Source organism: Bombus impatiens, unplaced genomic scaffold, assembly GCF_000188095.3.
Source record: "Bombus impatiens unplaced genomic scaffold, BIMP_2.2 scf_0463, whole genome shotgun sequence".
Classification (NCBI taxonomy): Eukaryota; Metazoa; Arthropoda; class Insecta; order Hymenoptera; family Apidae; genus Bombus; species Bombus impatiens.
In genome coordinates, this window is record NT_176882.1 from 407,605 (window position 1) to 415,369 (window position 7,765).

At 44.3% G+C, this 7,765-nt stretch overlaps 1 protein-coding gene across 1 annotated transcript in view; it reads left to right on the forward strand.

Moving 5' to 3' along the window:
* LOC100743267 overlaps window positions 1-7,765 on the forward strand; it is a 153,454-nt gene that overhangs the window by 102,716 nt on the left and 42,973 nt on the right. The window lies entirely within an intron of this gene.

The window sequence follows — 7,765 nt, forward strand, 5'->3', positions numbered from 1 at the left end:
GAGCCGAGTCGTAAGTCGACGGCTCGTTGCAGGAAGCGCATCGCGTTCCTGGCCATCGATGCGGATAATTTCATTCGTTTGTACTCGCTCGTTCGTCTCGTTCGCGCTCCGAGGCTGCTGAAATTAACGCTTTGCCGAACCAACGCGAACGTTCCTCCTATTTCACTTTTCCACGATTCTATGTAGTGTGTAAGTATGTACATACTCCTTGTCGTAATCTCCGATATCTCCCGACCTTTCCACAGTTATTTAATTAATTTTCAACAATATTCCTCGGCGTGAACGTAACGTTGGAATTATTTTTATAATCGTTATATTACATATCAATTGTCTATCGATTAATTTTATATGTTTGAATAACGTTTGCTAATGACAGCGATGATATAAACGGTAAAAGTACGATCCCAAACTGCAACGTGTAATGCGGCATATTCGTCGTATGAATATTTTGGAAGAAACGTATATACGCGAAGTATTTCTCGTTTGATTTATCTTTATTTTCGAATCTTCGAGTTTACGTACGTTTCTAACGTTCGCGGTGTAATGGTACGCGTAGTAAAAACACGACGGAAAATGAGCTACGATGCTGAGAATAATTTAAAGCGATACGCACAATTTGCGCGTGCTTAAATTTTACTATGCGCGTCAAATCGATAAGATTTTGGCTTCGACATCGACGATGCTTCTCGAAGCGATAGAAATACGATAATTGGAAGCGAAAGTAGGTCAAAGTCATAATTCCCTTCGTGTCGAATTTATCTCGAAGATACGCGAAGCTTGGAATTTAGCAATTTTTGCCCATTTTCCTGAGCGCAACCGAACCAAAGAAGTTTCTTCGCGATTCCGTCTCTTCGTATAAATCAGAGATTCGGGACGAAGGAAAGAACACCTCGGAAAACGATGGGCAGCAGGGGACGGAATAGAAACGAGGCTTTAATTACTTAGAGTGACCCGCGCCTGGCGTTCCGGCGCCGCTCGGCCAACAACCCTTTGACAACTTCGTGTCGGCGTTGTTGAAATTTTAATCAACGCTCTTCTCGCTCGTTCTCTCCCTACGATGCATAGAAGAGCCTCATCCCTCGAGATAAAGCCAGCATAGTGGCGCGATAAGGAGCTGCGATGCGGCGAAGGGGTTGAAGGAACGCGCGAAGAAGACCAGCGGCGGAAGCGCTTGTGCCTCGAATAACCGATATCGATTTATTATTAAAATATACAGCGAGGGAATTCTCGCGTGCCACGAGCATCGCATGCCTTTCCATCGAAATTGTTTCGTTTTCCAAGCGTGCATCGGTCAACAGGCTTTTTATCTTGTCAAACACTCGGTCTGCGCTCGCGTTGATAAACTTTCGAAGGCCAAGAAAAATAAACCGACTCGAAGATTAACAGACACGGAAATGGGAGGTACGCGTTGGCCAAGATCGATGCCGATAATCGTTCTCATGACGCAATTTGAGAAAACGGCCGCGATATCGATCGCGACGAGCCATCTCGTGCTGTTATTTCGATTTAAGCCAATATCGTAACACGTAGCGGAAAATGTCGCGAATGAGATTCGAAAGAAGATCCAGTTTGGTCATTGGTCTTTTTTTATACAAAAGGTAGGATCTAGATAGAGATTCGTTTCGCCAAGTATATTTCGTGCAATTTCGTGTATCCCGCAGTCCGAAAGCGATTAACGCGTTACGATGAAATAATAATTACGTGCATATAGAATCCGAGGATCGTAAAAAGCTGCATCTCGGCTTTTAAAGATCGTAACTGAGAAAGTAACGTTAAAGAAAAACATTTGCGTATTACGTGCATATTACACGCATATTACATGGTGCGTTTCCGTATCTTTAGATTTTAGATTTAAATGCGTGAAAATTTATGGTATACTTTTCGGTGGCGCAAGGACTCGCTACGGAATAATCGTTCCCTCGTCTCGGTGGGAAGTCGATCGTGCCACGCTTTCTAGTCGAATTAACGCCGCGAAACCAGCATCGATCAGGCGATAAAACACTCTCATCCGGTGGCCGTGCCAGCGGCGTCTGCACACGGTCGCGTCAATGTTTGATTTACAAATCGAACGGTAATTCGTGCATTCTCCGGGCTTGCCCTAGCAGAACGCCGGCATAAAGGACCGCAGAATCTCTGCGCCACCCCCATAGCAACTTCATCCCCCCCGGGGAAACCCCTTTGTGTTTATACAGTGGTCTTGCTGCTGGTTTTGCCTGCTATACCTCGTGGGAGATCGATGGAATACCTTGAAACGCGGAATCGTTTCGTCTTGACGATTGTTCGTCGTGAAGGATTGATTTCGTAGGGTGCACCTTTTTTCGATCTTGGCGCCGTGTGTCAAGGGTTGTTTCGCCTAAATTCGAACGTCAGCCCCGTCGCTTTTAGAGAACGTATTTCAAATTTGTATATCTTTACGCGCCTTGTAGTAAACTTACCTTAACCGGAACAGATTTATCGATAACCGAACAACGTAAACTTACGTCGTAACGTAAGGTAACGGTATTTCGTTAAAAAAGAGATTGAACTAGATCGGGCAGAAATCGTAGAAATTAGAATATTCGTTCGTTTCCTTCGAAAACGACAAGAACCGTTCCTGTGGTGAAAGCTGTCGAATCGAACGTTCAACAGCTCGGACCTATCTGTTCGTTTCACTCAGGCTCGTTGTATATCGGTTTCGTCTGCAAGATATTTCAAAAACCAGCGAACTAAACGCGCGCGTCGATTAATATCGAAGAGCGCCGTAATTCGACCAAAAATTTCGCCAAAAATTACGCGGAGAGGTTACACGGTAGAGGGTGAAAAAGATTTCCCTCGACACCCTGTTCAATTATCGACACCCTCCTCGAGTAAACAGACCAGTCCGCGATTTCAACGCGCTGGTCGAAAGTTCGGACAACGAAGGACCCTCTGCCTCGAAATCATTCCCCTAATTAATCCCCATTTAGTGGATCAGTTTGTCGAAGCTCGTGACGAGGGCGGTATGGAAATTAGTCGCGTGGCGCGATTGCTTCGTGTCGTGTCTTTCCCTGTTCTCTTTCTAAGCGTTCGATCATTCTCTCGAGATAAACGCGTAACTACCGGTAAAATAACGTCACCAGGAGAAAGAAAGAAAGAAAAGAGAAATGCTTCCGCCTCGACGATGTATCGCGTTCGTTGCGAATAGAAAGATATGTAAAGTAGTTCGCAGAGGACTGTGGACGATGGTAGGCAACTCGGTATGTTTATATTCCGTAGCGATCGACTTTCGAACCGCGATGTGCTACAGTTCGTGTGAAAAGCGTTTGAAAACAAAGCGTAGCATATGGCCAGACGTTGCGTCTTCCCAAGCACGGTACACGTTCGCAAGCGTAAATAATAAATGGTTGCGTGTACAGGCGCATTAACGAGCTCCTTTGTTCCATTTTTCTCGAAGATATAATAATCGAGGTAAAATCCATTTACGAAGTATAATGTTATGCCACGAAGCGTTTATATTATCCATTTGAAGCACGTTCCGAGTTTTATACCACCTGCTGACTAAAAGGGTATACTTTAGCCCATTAAAATCCCGTTCCGGCAAAGGGGAAAAACTGCAGGTTACCATTTCTTCTGTGACTTTTATTTTAAATCTGTTCGCGTTTAATCGTATGAAAAATAAAAATGCCGAATCCGTACGCGTTTAAAATATCGAACCACCGAGATGGAATGTTCAACACGCAGCGATGGTGCGGCGCGTCGTTACCTCGTTTCCGTTTGCGCAGGTAGAAGACTACTAATCGAGCAAATAAACACTGCTTCGCGATCGATCGAATCGAGAGCCGCGCAATTTCGAGTGCCATTTAATCTCGTTGTTACGCGAATACAGCCAACAGCAAAATCAGTCGATAAGAAGATAAATCGACACGTTCCGGCGTGGACCGCGGAGGCAGCCTGATTCTCTCAAATATACATTTCGCGTAGGACGATCGGTCGACCGTGCAAACATCGTCGAGTGCCCTTCAATCTTCAAAAATGCTTCATTTCGAAACGACCTTCAAAGAAAATTTTCTCTAGTTCCCATCTCCTTGACACTTTCTCCGCTTTGGTATTTGCTACACCTTCTTGAGACTCGTCCACCCCGAAGAAACTGCCCTCGATTGCCCCTGAGTCCTTTATCCATGAAACTCGAGGCAGGTGAGAATTCCCATAATTTTCACCGCGTCGTTCAACGACCTCGTGTATTGGAATACGTTCCGACACGTTCGCTCGTCGGCAAACATGTTCGCGGCCGATATGCGTAAACATTTTATGATCGTTGTATAATTTTCTTGTGGACACTGCTTCAACGAATAACAACGTGAAACTGTAACACCGTGGAAGATGAAATTCGAAAAATGTCGCGAGAAACGCAATCGCTCTATTTCCATCGATTTTCGATATCGAAATCGAGATCGCTAAGATGGGAAGGAGAATCGATCAGACGTCGTTTTAATCTGTGCATCAATTGTTATTATTATCGTTTAGTTTGTTTTACATCTTTTACATCTAATTCCCTTTTTACATGTCTACCTCCCCTATTTTCCACTCTATTCCATTGCACTACCTTGCTTATTTTACCTCTAAAAACTAAGCATTAGGAACTATAAATTAACAACTATTGCCACTTTGGTTTTTAGTCTCCTTGTTGTGCCTCCTCCTTGTCGTTTGCCCTTCTCTTCTCTATTATTGCTTTCGGTTCTGCCAAACCTTCTCCAGTCTCGTTCAGCGTTTTTCCTATGTCTTTTGGTCCTCCCGTTATTTCACATTCTTCTATTACACGTCTTAGGTCTTCTTTCCTTCTGCATAGTCTACATATTTTTCCCCCCTCTTCTTTCCAGTATTCCCTTGCTTTGGTCTCGTTTCCGCATCTGAATCTTGCCAGTATTCTTCTGTCCTTCCACTTCATCCTCCCTTCGTACTTTGGTAATTTCTCTTTGACTATGTTTCTGTAGTGTATGTTGTATTTGGATTCCCTTATCTTTTTCCCCCTCTCTTCTGTTTCTCTCTTTCTTCTTTCTTCTATAATTTGGTCTGCTGTCATCCTTTCTTGCTCGTCTCTTGTATCTATTTGCGTCCCTCTTTTTCTTACCTCTTGTAGTCATTTCTTTCTCTTTCTTGCTCTTTTCCCTTCCTCGCCATTCCCCCATTCTCTCTCTCTCTCTCTCTCTCTCTCTCTCTTTCCTTTATGCACTTCTTTACTAATTCCTTTTTTGATTCTAGGGCTTTCTCCTCGTACCTCGCTGCTCTTTTTAATGCTCTTCCTTTCATTTCTATTAATTTGCGTTCCTCTACCAGTATATAGTTTGGTGTTGTCCTATGCATCAATTATATTCCGTTCTATTATATATTCGGAAATAATTGTATTTCTTGTTCTCATAATTTTCATTTTCCCGGCTACTTTCCCAGTACTTGTGTATCTAACAAGTCAGGTAGCAGCAGCCCTGTTTTATGGTTATGACACCCGATAAAGGAAAGGAAGGGTCGCAAATTATTTGACTATGGGTACATTTCTTGTCTACGGACGAAAGAATACAAGACAGATTTTGATAAAGCAGCTGTCTCAGGTATACTTACGTACAGTAATAAATCTTACGTTCCTAATCTCTTTACTTACAACATGGGTATTACGACTTAACTGCTCTTCCCTTCCGCTCTTTTACCTGACATTCTCTCTTGAGAATTGTACTTTGCCTACTAGTACTTACTATTGTATAGTCAAAATCCAACGCTTGATCTTACATCGTGCTTCAAGTACACGGAGCTAATAATTCTGACTTTTATCGTTCTGGCCATCCATCAGGGTTACGATGGGAAAACAGGGTCGAGTTTTAAAAACGATCGGGAAACACTGTACCAAGGCGACTAACTCGTACCGTGGCTATTTGTTTTCGCACGTGCGTCGGTGTTGGTCGCGCGTGATTTACGCGAAGAAGCGACGCGAGTGACGGATAAACGGATCGGTGAAAGGGGATAGGAGGGGAAAAAAGTAGGCGAGCGGAAGCGATCGCGGACGACCGGAAACGCGGTTGCGTTACGTCAAGCTAGAAACGAGCGAACCGCGTTGCATTAGTTAGAGTGTGCTCGTCGTTACGCACGTGCGTGCCTGCTCGTCTGTGCGCGCTCCTCGCGCTACTTTCATCGCGTCCTCTCTTTTTTTCGCTCTATTCCTCTTCGTCTCTCTTTTTTCTCTGCTCGTAGCCCTCTACTGTTCCTCTTGCTAGCCCTCCGCTTCGCTGCGATCTTTCAACTAGCAGTGACTAGCCGAGCTACGTAACGCACGTTCGAAACGGTGCCTCATCCGAGCTGTCGTGCTTTGCCACCGTATATACCCGGTGTCTTCGAAATCTGAATCGTTTCGAAGAAGATAGGCTGCATAGAAATGGGAATCGTAGGTCTTCAACGACTCGCAGCCGTGTAAAATTTCGATTCTCTTTCGATTTTCAGTTTTACTTTTAAATAGTTTACATATTTCGTTATCTCTCTTCGTTATCCTTCAGTCCGCGCTTTCGTTATTCTTAACCACATAATTGATATCCACCTTGTCAAAAAGTAATACCAAAACTTCTAACAAAACGTTAGACGAGAGAAATTCTGATAAGCAACATTTGTTATCGCTTATCTGCTCTACCGATTCGTGGAATTGATCTGCGTGGCTTTGAAGCGTGGCGTATCTATTGCTAGACGAAAATGTATCAGGTCGTCTGAAAAGTTTCTTTCGTTTTATGAGGAAATGCAGAACCTTTTTGCCTTTTATATTATTTTATAAATATTATAAATAAAGATCACAACGTTCGACAGATTAGGCGTCATGTTTCTATAAAGATGCATCGTTGTAAAAGACGTGTCTGTAAAAGAAAGATACTTTTCGAACAACCTAACAGTAAACGGTATCGAAGAAATTACTACGCACCGATCCGACACGTTAATTAAATTCCTCAACGAGCGCACGTTTGACGAAAGTTCGAGAAAGAGCAAATAGGACACCGTGCTTTCTCTACGCTTTCGTACACTATCGTCTCGTTTTTCATTTCGATCAACGAAACTCCGAGAAGGAGATTTTCCAGCCAATCTCTCCATTCTCTTCTCCGAAGTATTCACTGGCTTGCTCAAACATTTTCCCAGACAATGACGACAACCGTCCGTCAGAATCCTCCTTCGAAATTACCGTCGTAAAGACTCTTTACGCAAGTACACACTATTAGTTCTCCCCGGTCGGAAGACAATGAGGCGGATATTTGCGTTCCAATTTTAGCCCGAGAAATTCCGGACAAATTTGTCGGGGCCCGCTCGACGTATACAACTTGTTTCCCGTTCGGTCGAGAGCCGGTCGCAGGTTTTTCTACCTGAGGCTGGCTACGCTCAGGGTGAGTCAACGCGTACCAAACTGCAGAGAAGGGAACGCGGATCCTATGGGACACCGTAGGATAAACGGACCCTCTCAGTCACCGCCACCCCTCCTAACCTTCCCTTGGCATGTCCCCTTCTCCCCTCGCCGCAGCCATTGCTGGGAAACCCTCTTCACCCCGTCACGTACGCACCTCGAAGGGACCCCTACAATTCGGTTTCCATTCCAGTCGTCCTCGTGCCCCGCTGTGGGATAGATACCCGTCGAGGGGTCGTGTCGACGTGTCTACGATTTTCTAGCATCGATCTAGCGTCTCTTCTCTTCGGCACAGTGTACCTCTTCGTCCTCTATAATTTCGGTCGCGCTAGTTTTATTTGTTGTCGTGGTGTTTCGTGGCCAGTGTTTTTTTTTTTTTTTTTTTTT